The sequence below is a fragment of the Zea mays genome, chromosome 4 (assembly GCF_902167145.1).
Source record: "Zea mays cultivar B73 chromosome 4, Zm-B73-REFERENCE-NAM-5.0, whole genome shotgun sequence".
Classification (NCBI taxonomy): Eukaryota; Viridiplantae; Streptophyta; class Magnoliopsida; order Poales; family Poaceae; genus Zea; species Zea mays.
The window spans coordinates 112,463,355-112,478,574 of record NC_050099.1 but is presented as its reverse complement, the minus strand read 5'-3'; positions in this window follow the sequence as shown (position 1 = coordinate 112,478,574).

Here is a 15,220-nt window from a genome sequence, read left to right as displayed (position 1 = left end):
TTTTGTGCGTGATTTTAGCTCCATCGCTGCCCCTTTGCACGAACTCACAAAGAAAGGTGTGTCTTTTGCTTAGGACCCCCCACAAGAAGAGGCGTTCAATACTTTGAAAGATAAGTTAACCCATGCTCCACTCTTATAATTGCCCGACTTTCAGAAAGTGTTTGAACTTGAATGTGATGCTAGTGGTATTGGGTTAGGTGCTGTTTTGTTACAAGAAGGAAAACCGGTTGCTTATTTCAGTGAAAAATTAAGCGGTGCTAGCTTGAGATATTCTACTTATGATAAGGAACTTTATGCTTTAGTTCGCACTTTGCAAACATGGCAGCACTACCTTTGACCTCGTGAGTTTATAATTTATTCTGATCATGAGGCTTTAAAACATATTCGTACCCAAACAAATCTGAACCGTCGTCATACTGTGAAAGATCATTGCTGATGCGTCGTCATACTGTGAAAGATAATTGTTTGGTAGAATTCATCGAGTCCTTTCCTTACATCATTAAACACAAGAACGGAAAGGAAAACATCATTGCTGATGCGTTGTCCCATAGATATACCATGCTTTCACAGTTAGAATTTAGAATCTTTGGCTTGCAAACTGTGAAAGATCAATATGTGGATGATGATGATTTTAAAGATTTCTATATACATTGTAAGGATGGCAAACCCTGGGGAAAATTTCACATACATGATGGATTTTTGTTCCGCGCTAACAAGCTGTGTATTCCAGCAAGATCGGTTCGTCTTTTGTCGTTGCAGGAAGCTCATGGAGGCGGTCTCATGGGGCACTTTGGCGTTTACAAGACACATGAGGTGCTGGCCACACACTTCTTTTGGCCTCGGATGCGCCGTGATGTTGAGCGTCTTGTTGCACGTTGCACTACTTGCCAGAAAGCTAAGTCACGTTTGGGCAACCATGGTTTGTATATGCCTTTGCCTGTCCCTTCTTCTCCTTGGCTTGATATTTCTATGGACTTTGTTTTGGGCTTGCCTAGAACTAAGAAGGGGAGGGATAGTATTTTTGTGGTTGTTGATAGATTCTCTAAAATAGCTCACTTTATACCTTGTCATAAAATTGATGATGCTAGCATTGTTGCGGAATTGTTCTTTAGAGAAATTATTCGTTTACATGGTATTGCAAAAACAATAGTCTCTGTTCGCGATGCTAAGTTTCTAAGCCATTTTTGGAGATCTCTTTGGAATAAATTGGGAACTAAGTTGTTGTTTAGCACTACTTGTCACCCTCAGACTGATGGACAAACTGAGGTAGTAAATAGAACTTTATCTACCATGCTTAGGGCTGTTTTAGACAAGAATTTGAGACATTGGGAGGATTGTTTGCCTCATGTTGAATTTGCTAACAATCATGCCACACATTCTTCTACAAATATGTGCCCTTTCCAGATTGTTTATGGTTACATCCCTAGGGCACCTATTGATTTGATTTCACTTAATGCTGCGAACGCCCCACATGTAGATGCTGTTGCACATGTTGAACAAATGATTACCATACATGAACAAACGAAACAGAACATTGCTGCTACTAATGCAAAAAATCAGGTTGCTGGTAGTAAAGGAAGAAAACTTGTTACTTTTGAGCTAGGTGATATGGTTTGGTTGCACTTGAGAAAGGATCGGTTTCCTACTTTGCGCCGTTCTAAATTAATGCCTCGTGCTGCTGGTCCTTTTAAGGTGCTAACAAACATTAATGATAATGCTTATATCCTTGACTTGCCTGTGGAATTTGGTGTTTCCACTAGTTTTAATGTTGCAGATTTGAAACCATATATGGCCGAGGATGAGGAGTTGTCGTCGAGGACGACTTCACTTCAAGAAGGGGAGGATGATGAGGACATCACTATGAGTACGACTACACCAGCAGCACCTCCACATCTAGGGCCAATCACTTGGGCCCGTGCCAGAGATCTTAACTACGTCATGCTACTGAAGAATGAGGGCCCAGAAGAATAGACGACCAGCCCAACTACGACCCATAGTGGACGACCTAGGGTTGGCCGCCCCTAGGGGCTGCGCCCCCTCTGTATTTATCCAGGAGCTACACCTCCTTTGTTCTTCGAGTTTTGTTTTATGTTAGCTTTAGCTACTCTCGAACACACGCAAATCAGCGCTGTCTTCGTGTATTCAGAACTCCACCCTCGAGTAATAGATTAGATTGCTCACATCTTTTTCTTGTTCGTTCTTCGATTGCGCACAGGAAACAATCTTCGTGATCAGTCCGATCTCGCATCAGCAAGGTCGGTAACCACAGGGTGTTGGTTCAGCGATTGCATTGGCGCCTCGGGCTTGCTCGTCGTAGTCGGATCGCAAGGGTCATCTTCCGCCAAATCGGAATTATCTCCACTCGCCGAAAGATCGGGCACCTCAACTATATCACCCTTTCACTCTACTTTCCTTTTTATTTGAGAAGCTGTGTTGGCCTATGTTGGGAGTCAGTGAAGATGCTTATCTGTTCAGTATTGTGGAAGGATTCTATACTCTTTTCTTATGCTGCAAGATCAGTTCTAATGTGTGATTGCATTCTGCAGATGTCAGACAACAGGCGTAGAGGAGGAAGGCGTGCTCAGCAGGAGCATGCAGCACCGCAGGATGAGGCACCCCAGCAGCAGCTGCCACCATAGCCCCCGATGACGATAGAGTAGATGTTCTTGATGCAAACTCAGGCAGTCCAAGCCATTGGTCAGACTTTGGCCGCTATGCAGCAGTAGCATCAGCCCCCACCTCAGCCTCAGATGCCTAGAGACGAGCTTGCCGAATTCATGAGAGGTCATCCCCCAGTGTTCGCTCACTCTGCTAACCCCATGGATGCTGAAGATTGGGTGCATATCGTGGAGCGGGAGTTGCACACCGCTCAGTGTGACGATAGGGAGAAAGTTCTGTATGGTCCCCGTTTGTTAAGAGGACCAACCCAGTCTTGGTGGGAGTCCTACCTCGCCACACACACCAACCCCGACACTATCACTTGGCAGGAATTCAGAGACAATTTCCGTCAGTATCATGTTCCAGCAGGTCTGATGACATTGAAGAAGGAGGAGTTTCTGGCGCTCAAGCAAGGGCCCATGTTTTTCAGTGAGTACTGAGACAGGTTTCTACAGCTGTCCCGCTATGCTCTTGAAGATGTCAACACAGATGCCAAGAGGCAGTATCGTTTCTTGAGAGGCTTAGTCGATCCCCTACACTATCAGCTCATGAATCATACCTTCCCCACCTTTCAGCACCTGATCGACAGAGCAATCATGACAAAGAAGAAGCGCAAGGAGATGGAGGATTGTAAACGCAAGATTGGTGGACCTCAGCCTGGAAGCAGCAATCGCCCCCGTTTCTCAGGAAACTCGCCTCAGCTGTTCAAGCATAATCAGCGCCCGCCTCAGCAGCAGTTGTAGAGGCAGTACCCCCAGAATCAGCAGCAGAATTGCCAGAACAATCAGACAGGATGAAGTCAGGTCCAGAGGCAGAATCAGTAGGCACCTCGCCTCCCCGCCCCAGCAACCAACCAGAGCAGTCAAGCAGCCCCAGTTCAAGGTGGAAGCAAAGCATGTTTCCATTGTGGAGAGCAAGGCCATTGGGTGATGCAATGTTCGATGAAGGCAGCCCAGCAGCAGTTAGGCCCTAGTGCCCTAGCGAAGTAGAATGTGTCTCAGCCAGGAGCAGGCAACAGCGTCCAGACGTGCTACAACCATGGGAGACTGAACCATTTGGAAGCTGAAGTAGTTCAGGAAACACCAGGCATGATAGTTGGTATGTTTCCAGTTGATTCCCATATTGCAGAAGTATTATTTAATACTAGAGCAATGCATTCCTTTATTATTGCATCATGGGTAGAAGCACATAATCTTCCAATAACTACCATGTCAACACCCATTCAAATTGACTCAGCCGGTGGTAAAGTTCGAGCCGATAGTATTTGCTTGAACGTAAGTGTGGAAATAAGGGGGATAGAGTTTCCTGCTAATCTCATAGTAATGGGTACTCAGGGAATAGATGTCATCCTAGGGATGAATTGGCTAGATAAGTACCAAACAATTATCAGTTGTGATAAGAGGACAATTAAGTTGGTGTCCCCACAAGGAGAAGAAGTGGTAGTTGAGTTAGTCTCACCTGAGCCAAGGAAAGGAGGTTGTCATCAGATGGCTATTGATAGCAAGGAGGCATATTCACTCCAGACTATCAAGGTTGTATCAGAGTTTTCGGACGTGTTCGCGAAAGATTTACCAGGTATGCCACCTGAGCGGAAAGTTGAGTTTGCCATAGAACTTCTTCCTGGAACCGCCCCCATTTCTAAAAAAGCCTACAGGGTATCTGGACCAGAATTGGTTGAACTCAAGAAGTAGATCGATGAACTGTAAGAGAAAGGTTACATCAGGCCAAGCACCTCGCCTTGGCCCGCCCCTGTCCTGTTCGTGAAGAAGGATGGCACCAGGAGGATGTGCCTCGATTATCGAGCTCTGAATGAGGTCACAATCAAGAACAAGTACCCCTTGCCCAGAATAGAACATCTATTTGACCAGCTGAGAGGAGCCAACGTGTTTTCAAATATAGATCTGAGGTCAGGTTATCACCAGCTCAGGATTCGACCTTCAGACATTCCAAAGACGGCATTCATTACCAAGTATGGGCTATATGAGTTCACCGTTATGTCTTTTGGCCTAACAAATGCACCAACCTTCTTCATGAATCTGATGAACAGTGTATTCATGGATTATCTTGACAAGTTTGTGGTGGTATTTATTGATGACATTCTTATATACTCTCAAAGTGAGGAGGAGCATGTGGATCATTTGAGGATGGTATTGTAGAGATTTCAAGAGCACCAGCTATATGCAAAGTTGAGTAAGTGCGAGTTCTGGATCAATGAAGTCCTGTTCTTGGGTCACATAATAAACAAAGATGGATTAGGTGTGGATCCAAAGAAAGTGGCAGACATTCTGAACTGGAAAGCGCCCACAGATGCCCGAGGAATCAAGAGCTTCATTGGAATGACCAGATATTATCGGTGATTCATTGAAGGGTTTTCGAAGATTGCAAAACCAATGACAGCTTTGGTAGCCAACAAAGTGGAGTTCAAGTGGACCCAAAAGTGCCAAGAACCCTTTGAAGCGCTGAAAGAGAAGTTGATTACAACACCTGTCTTAGTTTTTCCCAATGTGCACAAGCCCTTCTCGGTGTAATGCGATGCTTGTTACACTGTCTTCGGATGTGTATTGATGCAATAGGGAAGAGTTGTGGCTTACTCGTCCCGATAGGTGAAGGTTCATGAGAAGAATTATCCAATCCATGACCTAGAGTTAGCAGCAGTGGTTCATGCACTGAAGACATGGAGGCACTATCTATATGGGCAGAAATGTGATGTTTACACAGACCACAAGAGTCTGAAGTACATATTCACTCAGTCGGAGCTGAATATGAGGCGAAGACGGTTATAATTGATCAAAGACTATGAATTGGAAATTCATTACCACCCAGGCGAAGCGAACATGGTAGCAGATGTTTTAAGCAGAAAAAGTCAAGTCAATATGATGGTCGCTCATCCGATGCCTTATGAGTTGGCCAAAGAGTTTGATAGGTTGAGCCTCGAATTTCTGAACAACATGCGAGGAGTAACAGTTGAGTTAGAACCCACCTTAGAGCGGGAGATCAAAGAGGCATAGAAGAATGATGAGAAGATCAGTGTAATCCGGCAACTGATTCTAGAAGGAAGAGCCAAAAGTTTTTGGGAAGATGCAGAAGGTGTGGTATGGTTCAAGGACCGCTTGTGTGTTCCCAATGTCCAGTATTTTCGTGAGTTGATCCTCAAGGAAGCTCATGAGACAGCTTATTCCATACACCGTGGAAGTGAGAAGATGTATCAGGATCTGAAGAAGAAATTTTGGTGGTACGAAATGAAAAGGGAGATCACAGAGCATGTGGCCATATGTGATAGTTGTAAGAGGATTATGGCCGAGCATCAGAAGCCAGCTAGATCGTTGCAGCCGTTGCGAATTCCTCAGTGGAAATGGGATGAAATCAGGATGGATTTCATAGTCGTTTGCCTCGCACTTGAGCCTGCTACCGTTCCATCTGGGTAGTGGTGGACTGCTTAACCAAGTCAGCCCACTTCATACCTGTCAAGACTAGCTACAGCTGTGCAGTATTGGCGGAGTTGTACATATCCGGGTCGTCTATCTTCACGGTGTACCAAAGAAGATCGTGTCAGACAGAGGAACACAGTTCACCTCTCATTTCTGGCAGCAATTGCATGAAGCCTTGGGTACACATCTGAATTTCAGTTCAGCATATCATCCGCAGACAGACAGTGTGGCAGCCCTTCCAAGTTATCGGGCCCACATGCACCAATCCTTGCCTTGATGGCCTCAGATGGCTATGCACGTGTACCAGGTAACTTAACAAGGCTATCACGAGTTCAACAACTTAAATTCATCATCCCAAGGATCTCCCACCATACATGCATATTACAGTAATCACATTCGATACATACACACTTCGGAGATAAGAGCGGAAGACTTTATAAACATTCTTTACCTTTTCAAAACTCAAGTTTTACATGTTTCGAAAGAGTAATATGTATTACAAGTCCTGATATACTCAAAGTGCATACCTTATTACAAAAGCAGGAAGGTAGAAACCCTCCAAAGCTTATACATAAGCCTAACTAATCTTCCTCCAGAACTGGAAACACCCTCCAGCCTCAGGAACACCTAGAGTACTCCTCATCACCTACAACAACATGGGTTCGAAAACCCTGAGTACGGAGTGTACTTTCGCAAGTCTTACCCGACTAAGGAAAAATGACTCTCAAGGATATGCTGGTTAAATAGGAATCAAGGAAAAGGCTTTAGCAAGAATCAACTTAGATACTTTTGCAGAAATAGCTTACTAAAGTGAGTCCTTACTTTCAACATTTTAACGCCAGATTAAATATTAATAGACTCTGGTTGCATCTAGTCTAATTTCACCATCTCATCAATACAACATCATTTTTATTCATAATGTTCACATCTTGACTTAGGTTGCAGGGCAGCGATCAAGTCTCCACTCTCCGGGGATATAACGGCGACCCGAATCGATTTGCTCAGCTGAGGATCTCTAACCACACGACATATGTAGCACTTAACCCTTGCATATGTCAACCATTCCCACAGATCCTCCACAACGTGAACCGGTCCGCGCTACCCGGGAGCACAGTACTCCTCCATCCAGCCTCCAGCCAGGAGGGTACACGCTACTCCCACCATCTCCCACGCCCAGTGCGCGGTTGTCTTTACACGTATGGAATAGCCGGGTTCAAGCTTACCCTGTCCCATATCCAGGGCATGTGGCCAGTTAAGATAGTCCTTGATCATACAGGCCTACATACGCATCCAATCCTTAATTGACCTGGGTGGAGCATCACCTGTTCCTAGCCCAAGTCTCGATTTAAGTACTTCCATCCTTAGGATTGTTTTGTGTTCCTTAGGATGAGAAGAGCATTACAGGGAACTTTGCAGTAAGATCCCACCATGCTCCCAATGAAAATATTCTTGCAGGTAGAAGCCATCCTTCCTCAGGACAACCCCTGAGCTAGGCATTATTGCAAAAGACAACTTCTATCCACAAGATCTAAGCAGGGCTAAGCATTTTTGTAAACAATATTTGATACTTCCTGTTGGGGCCTTTTTGGTCACCAAACACAATAATGAACTGCTTGACGGTACTTGGCACCTTGGGTTCGGCTCCGCAAGATGAACAGTAGTAGCGGCCTGCGATAGGTCGCCGGATCGCCTGATAGTGCCCTCTACGACGGCGCGAACGGTCCGCGGCCTTGGGCCGGACGGTCCGCGACCTGGGCGCAGAAGCAGTGTCTTCCCTGCGTCACACCGGACGGTCCGCAGCTCTGGGCCGGACGGTCCGTGACCTGGCGACAGGGTTGTCTTCCTCCTCCTTGCTGGAATCTAGATCTCGTCCCCTGGGGGGAAAAGATCTTAAGGTGCTCCGGGTCGACAGGTCACCCGGGGCGTCCCCAGACGATGTGGAGTCGCCTAGGAATTAAGAGATCAAATCGAGGAAGAGGTCTTGGATGGACAACTAGATCTTGCCCCCCGGGAGGGGTGAGATCCTAGGGTCGTCTTGGGATCGGCAGGCCACCCAAGACGGATCTAGACGACGTAGAGTCGACTAGGGGTGGAGGTGGATATGCGGAAGGCTACAACTAGAACTATGCTACATCTACTCCTAGGGCAGGAAAAGTAAATAAGGTAATTGGTTCGATTGGAATGTGTTCGGGGGTTCTCAATCGGCCGTACCCCTTTATATTTATAGGGGAGGAGGTCTGGAACTTTTCCTAAGAGATAGCCAACAAACTCCCACGTGATTAGATGGATAACCACGCACGAGATAAGGATAAACATCCGAGGTAATCTAATCTCGGGACACGCGGACCGTCCGGGCCTAAGGGCCGGACCGTCCACTCATTTTGGTGTCCAACATATGCCCCCCTGCCTTTTGGTGGAGCTTGGCGAACCAAAAGCATCAGTGAAAACTTCGGAAACAATTGACCTCATGAGCTTTTGTTCCCGAAGTAAGGACTCAGCTCGATGCAAGTCATCGGCTCTTGCGATCAGATAATATAAATACTTGATGGAACTTTAATGCACAGAGGCCGTTTTGGATCGCATCCTCTTCGGCCATGTCTACCTGATCAACCTGTCAATAGGCAAAAACTTGTGGTGCCCCCAGCCTAAATAAGCAAACGGATTCGGCTAGTAATACGAATTCATCGCCGTACCACCCCACACATGAGCAGGACAACACATCGGCGATGGATAGAACGGGACGCACCATGCTATCCCCGGAGGAGGATGACAAGGCGATCTTGGTTGTGCTACCCTTTGGGTCCGTTTAGTCGGCTTTTGCTTTCGCACAGGTCGCCCTTTTGACTTCGTTTGTTTTATTGGCCGGTTGTGTGGAACGGCCTTCTTCATATATTTGGCAAGCAACTGACCAAAAGTAGGGCCGACTCTACTGAGTCGTCCAGACGTTTTAGTAGTGTTTTGTTTCCTAACACTTGTGTTGGAACGTTGTGGTCCGATGGTCTGATGTTGCTGCTTCTGACCATCTGCGGACCGTCCGGCCATCATAGCCAGACTGTCCGCGCCTGTCTCGGACTGTTCGGCCTTAGTACTCGGATCGTCCGGCGTACGCAGGACAGGTGACCGTGATCGAGTGTCCGATCGTGCTTGCCCCCCGGTGCCTCCGGTCTTTCTTTTGTCTGGAGCCTTCAGAGTAACCATTCTGTGTGACATATTTGGTGTGCGAGGATCACCAATGACGATATTTTTATTTTTACTTTTATCGGCCACACAAGGCCGAATTATGGCCTTTTTGCTCGTTGGCTCTAATGTGGTGACAGGAACAGGTGGCCTGTCAATTTTCACCTCTTTTTGAAACCTCAACCGGCCTTCGTTTATAGCCGATTGTATTTGCCGACGGAAGACGACACAATCATTGGTGTTATGAAGAAAGGAGCCATGCCATTTGCAATAAACATGCCCTTTTAATTGTTCAACCGGAGGAATTATATGTGACAATTTAATATTACCATGTTTAAGCAACTCATCAAATATTTTATCACATTTAGTAATATTAAATGTGAACTTAACTTTTTCCTTTTGTGTCGAGTGCGGGTGAGAGCGAACAGAAGGTTTGGCCTTAGTGGGCCAAACAAGCTCAGGGACATGTGACTTTTTTAGTTCTTGGGGCTTGGGTGGCCGATTATATTTATGTCGGCCTTCCGCACTAGGCGGATCACATGTGACTTCTGGTGCTCCGGACGGTCCGACCTGCACATTCGGACGGTCTGCGGGTGGATCGGACGGTCCGGTACTATCCTCGGACTGTCCGGTCACGTCAGGCAACACCTGTGACCCTTGTGGTGGGCTCTGTGTAACTCCGGACTGTCCGGCGTAGGGTGCCGGACGGTCCGACGGAAGGGCCGGACGGTCCGCTATTGTGTGCGGACGGTCCGGCCGTGCTCAGAGTTGACTCACCATTTAGCGAAGATGGTGGTGACATTCGTCCTGGATATGAGTCCATCGGCATACCAGAGTATGGCTGGGGAAACCCATTTGTTGCCGATGTGTTTGGCGCAATTGTTTTGGCGCCTAATTTATGTGATAAAAAACTAGGCATGTGAGTTTTTCCTAATGCATGCGCCATCCTTTCTATATCCTCTGTGATACTTTTAATCCGATTATCAAAAGAAATTCTAATAGATGGAATATCATCGACTGACCTGGCATCACCTATTGTGGGGAGCTGTTGCAGCACGGATGACATGTAATTGGCGTCTATTTCCCTTTCTTGGATGGTCTTCTGGTGGCAATCCACCCTGAAGTGCGAGAGGAACCATTTATTCGCCACCTTGAGCACCTGATCTTTTTGTCGTTGGACCTCCTCGTCTATTTTCTTCATGTCATCTTTTAATCTTTTATGCTCAGCGGCCGATAAATTAGTGAGCCTTGTGCTGCTGTTTGGAGAAGCCCTGTTGAGATCTTTAGAATCGGCCATATAAGCCTGATTTTGTAGATCTTCAACCTCGTCCCCGGCGGAGTCGCCAAAAGTATGTTGGTGCCTTTTTGGTCACCAAACACAATAATGAACCGCTTGACGGTACTTGGCACCTTGGGTTCGGCTCCGCAAGATGAACAGTAGTAGCGGCCTGCGATAGGTCGCAGGATCGCCTAGTAGTGCCCTCTGCGACGGCGCGAACGGTCCACGGCCTTGGGCCGGACGGTCCGCGACCAGGGCGCAGGAGCGGTGTCTTCCCTGCGTCACACCGGACGGTCCGCAGCTCTGGGCCGGACGGTTCGCGACCGGGCGACAGGGTCGTCTTCCTCCTCCTTGCTGGAATCTAGATCTCGTCCCCTGGGGGGAAAAGATCTTAAGGTGCTCCGGGTCGATAGGTCACCCGGGGCGTCCCCAGACGACGTGGAGTCGCCTAGGAATTAAGAGTTCAAATCGAGGAAGAGGTCTTGGATGGACAACTAGATCTTGCCCCTCGGGAGGGGTGAGATCCTAGGGTCGTCTTGGGATCGGCAGGCCACCCAAGACGGATCTAGACGACGTAGAGTCGACTAGGGGTGGAGGTGGATATGCGGAAGGCTACAACTAGAACTATGCTACATCTACTCCTAGGGCAGGAAAAGTAAATAAGGTAATTGGTTCGATTGGAATGTGTTCAGGGGTTCTCAATCGGCCGTACCCCTTTATATTTATAGGGGAGGAGGTCTGGACCTTTTCCTAAGAGATAGCCAACAAACTCCCACGTGATTAGATGGATAACCACGCACGAGATAAGGATAAACATCCGAGGTAATCTAATCTCGGGACACGCGGACCGTCCGGGCCTAAGGGCCGGACCGTCCGCTCATTTTGGTGTCCAACACTTCCAAAGAAGTATCTATAACAGGAATGGATATCAAGGTAGTCAATGCATCAAATAGTTTTCAAGCAACTCCTATAACTTAATGCACATTTCACTAGACTTAAAGTGTATAAAAGTCTTTTAAAAATACAAGGAAAGGGGTAAATGCACCGGGGCTTGCCTTATTGCAGTGAAGAGGTACTCTATCCCTCTATTAAACCTCAGTTAGATGGCTCCTCCACTTGATCAGCAGCCACTGGAGTAGATTCCTCTTCAGTCACCACTTCAGCTTGAATATTCACTCCTTCTGGTAGGAGTTCTATATGAAATAACATGATCATGGATGTTTATGCTTATGCAACTTGAAAAGAAAATACTAAGAAGCATCGCAAGACTTACACCTCTCTAAAGGTGTACACAAAAGCTAACAAAACCTTAAGAGAGCTAAATACTCTAATATCACAGCTCAATTTACCAACCAAACTAGAAAAGCTTGCCTCCATAACCAACCAAGTACTTCATTTATGCATTAAGCAAGGATCCACACTGCATGTACTACAAGTTATAGTGTCCAAGAATCCGCTACGATTCACTGAACCTGTTTTCGTTTCTCTGAATTCATCTTCTAGTGCTCCATTCCTCTCCCTCTGTTCAGTGCTTTGTAACTCACAAATTCCCTCAACTACAAACCCAACTCATTTACTCAAAGTTATTCTCTAGACATAGATCTACCAACTTGGTATAGAAATCATAGGTTGAAAATATTTAGAGCAAGAGTTATGGCAATCCAAAGTAAAGCAAAACACTGAAAATTCAGTTTCTAATTTCTGAAACAGCACAATACTGAGTCGGATAGAGGGTTTTGCAGCAGGCTATTCTCTAAATTCCATACAGTACCAAGCCCACTCTTTGCACAAAACTTGTTCATCTATATCTGGTCCCTCATTTTGCTACAGACTCTTAACCCAAATCCCTTTGGATTTATTACCACAAGGCCCCAAAGTTGGGTAAAAACACACATATTCAGACTTAAATATTATTCTAAGTCTGAATCCCAACACCTGACAGTCCATCTTTTGGCCACTTTTACTCCCAAATTTATGTGGAACCAGGTCCATCTCACTTTAGCAAACTTGTTCACTTTACTATGGTCTACAACTGTTCTATGGAACCTTTAATCTAAAACCCCATGAATCAGTCACAAATGAATTCCAAACTAGGCATACTGCTGCAATTCAGTTCACAGAACTGAATAAAAAAATTCAGTTGTGTCCAGCCTAACAGTCCAACTTTAGCCAACCTTTTCTCCAACTTTTACACAGCAAAAGACCAAGCTCACATTACCAAAGTTATTCCTTAGATATAGCTCTACTACTTTGGTATAGCACCCCTAGGTTGAAAACATTTAGAACAATTTTTTTAGGAAGCACCAAAGTGGAGCTCAACATACTAGAACCTAGTTTCAGCCTTCTGCACTAAGTCTGCGATCCAAAAATCCAACAGCCTATTTTTTGAGCGAACTTTACACCTAGTTCCCAGCAACAGACAGTGGTAGAGTACAAGTAGTAAATGGTGAGCTTCACTGACCTTTGCCGAGCATGGAACAAGTAGTAGACGGCCAAGAATACTTGTGGGAAACCTTATCCACGGGGAGGTGAAAAACGGTTGGGTTTGGTCACCACAGGCAAGAGGTTGGCATTCAGCTCTAGAGTAAAACAAACTTGGTGGCTGAAAGAGAGGGTGCACACCAGCAAGAATACCAGGACTCCAACACCTTTGTAGTGGACTGGGACTACAGCTCGAGAACAAGGGAGAAAAGCTTTTCTGAACTCAGTCGTGGAACACACTGAATAAATAGGCAGGGGGAGGGGTCACTGAGCGCATCCAGTCCATGGGGAGAAGGAGGCAAACCTGGGCTACGGAGGGGGTTATACCAGCAGTACTTAGACTGCACACTCAAGTAGTGAACTTTGGCTAGAATTTGAGGGCAAGGAAGAAATCTTCACTCAATACGGCAGCCCAAGGTACTAAATATAGGGGCAGGTGCAGTGGAGCTCATCCACGCTTGATGAAGGAGGATTCCTAGAGTGCTAGCACACCAAAGGTTCAAAAACGTGGCATACAAGCACTACACCTCGTTGGCTCAGCTCCCACACATAAATATCACTTTGTCCAAATCTGTAGGTAGTAGACAAAATAGATAAGATTTCTACTGCCCACTGCCCCCCATGCAGTCCAAATTAGATATTTTAGTGGGGAGTGAGACCTATAGGACCTTCAACTATTCACTACAACCTTATCTTCATTTCTACACGCTAGTGCAGCCAGCAGGGATAAAAAGATCTTCAGATATTTTTGGAGTACACTGAACTGCTGCTGTTTGACTGAGTTCACAGCTTCACCTTTTTATTTTTCCCAGCTCCAAGCAACAACAGGGGAACCGACCTTAAGGAACCTTGTTGACCAACTAACCCACTATCAATCTTCCATACAGACTTAAGCCTTATAATCCTTAGATCAGATACTAAACAGCTCCAAAGTCAGGAGAAAAATACTGAACCAAATCCACAGTGACTTATTCAGGTTTGCATTCCCATGCCTGATAGACATAGTTCGAACACCTTTTTCTCTCTATTCCAAACAAGGATAGCTCAAGCATTCCTGAACAGATTTGTTCCCCAACCATGGCTCTTCAGGTTTACTATAAAAATCCACGACCCAAAATATGTAGATCACAAGTTATGTGGCTCTGAAGTTGGCCACACATCACTAAAACACAGTTTCAGTCCTCTGAATTTACTGAATCAGCCAACACTGCCCCCTTGCACATTTCATTGTTTAGCTGCATTGATCACCCAATTTCTTTTAGTAACAGACCACTATCCCTTCACAAAAGTTATTCTCCATGGATATCTCTACCTATTTTGAATATAAACTCATGGCTGAAATCATATAGAACAAGGGTTGTGGTGATCCAAAATTTAGTAAAAACACTGAAAATTCAGTTTCAGAGGTCTGAAACAGCTCTGCACCCAATCTGACAGGGAGTTTTGTAACACTATTATCTCCAAATTACACACAGTAACAAGACCAATTATTTGCATAAACTTGTTCACCTTACTGTGATCTTCAAATTTTATATATAAAATTTAGCCCAAAACCAAATGGATTAGCCACAAATGAGCCCCAAACTCAGTACCTTTTACTGAATTTTAGTTTCAGTGAACTGAACAAAATTTCAGTCAAAGCAACCTGGCAGTCCATTTTGGAACTAACTTCTCTCCCAAATTTGTGTAGCACCAACCCAGCATTGCTTAAATAAGTTTGTTCTCCTAGATCTGGTCTTCCATTTTTCTATAAAGTTCTTTGTCCAAAACTAACAGGATTTTGCACAATAGAGCTCTAAACTTGGTACCATTCACTGATGTTCAGATTTTCAGCTCTGAAAAAACTAAGTCAACAGCAATATGATAATCCATCTTTGGGGAAGTTTTTCTCCACATTTTATATAGGATCATGTCAAATACACTTAAATAAAGTTGTTCACCAACATGTGTTATTCAATCCCTTTATGGACCCCTCAGTCTAAATCCTTAGGGATTAGTCACAAACAAGCTCCCAAAACTGCTATCAAACTCTGAATTCAGTTCCAGTTACTGTTTTCAGTCTGAAAATTCAGAAATCTGTCAATCAATCTTTGGACTATCTTTTCTACCAGTAGCATATAGTTTTGGGGCTATATCACTTAATAAGAAATGTCCTCCTATCATTGATCTACAAGGTTGATATAGTGTTCATTAACCA